General features: G+C 32.9%; 1 protein-coding gene across 1 annotated transcript in view; it reads right to left on the reverse strand.

Moving 5' to 3' along the window:
* The window catches only part of LOC119586424 (tight junction-associated protein 1-like), a gene marked incomplete in the record, with an annotated part of 50,315 nt that overhangs the window by 45,038 nt on the left and 4,918 nt on the right, over positions 1 to 359 (reverse strand).

Here is a 359-nt window from a genome sequence, read left to right on the forward strand (position 1 = left end):
TTTTCAGATTGTAGATATAAGTGAGTTAAGTGTATATCTATTTTGTATTGTGCATAATAATTTACACTATAATTTAGCTAAAGGGTTTTTATTTTACCTAAATCAATTATTTTCTAATATTTTAAGAGTCATGGGTGGAAGATCAGAGAATGAAGCATTCCATTCTTGGTACAGATTTAAAACAGAACTCCATCATAAACTAAGGACTACCTGTACCATTTTGTTGGGTACATGGCTTGCTCTATCTTCTTAAGAAGGTAAACAAGCCTAACAAATGGTTCCATGACTTACTCCTCACCATCACTCAGCTAACCCCTCCACAATAAGTAAAGTGCTTTTACTGATGGTTAGGTTGTAAT

This window comes from Penaeus monodon, chromosome 21 (genome assembly GCF_015228065.2).
Source record: "Penaeus monodon isolate SGIC_2016 chromosome 21, NSTDA_Pmon_1, whole genome shotgun sequence".
In the NCBI taxonomy this organism is placed as follows: Eukaryota; Metazoa; Arthropoda; class Malacostraca; order Decapoda; family Penaeidae; genus Penaeus; species Penaeus monodon.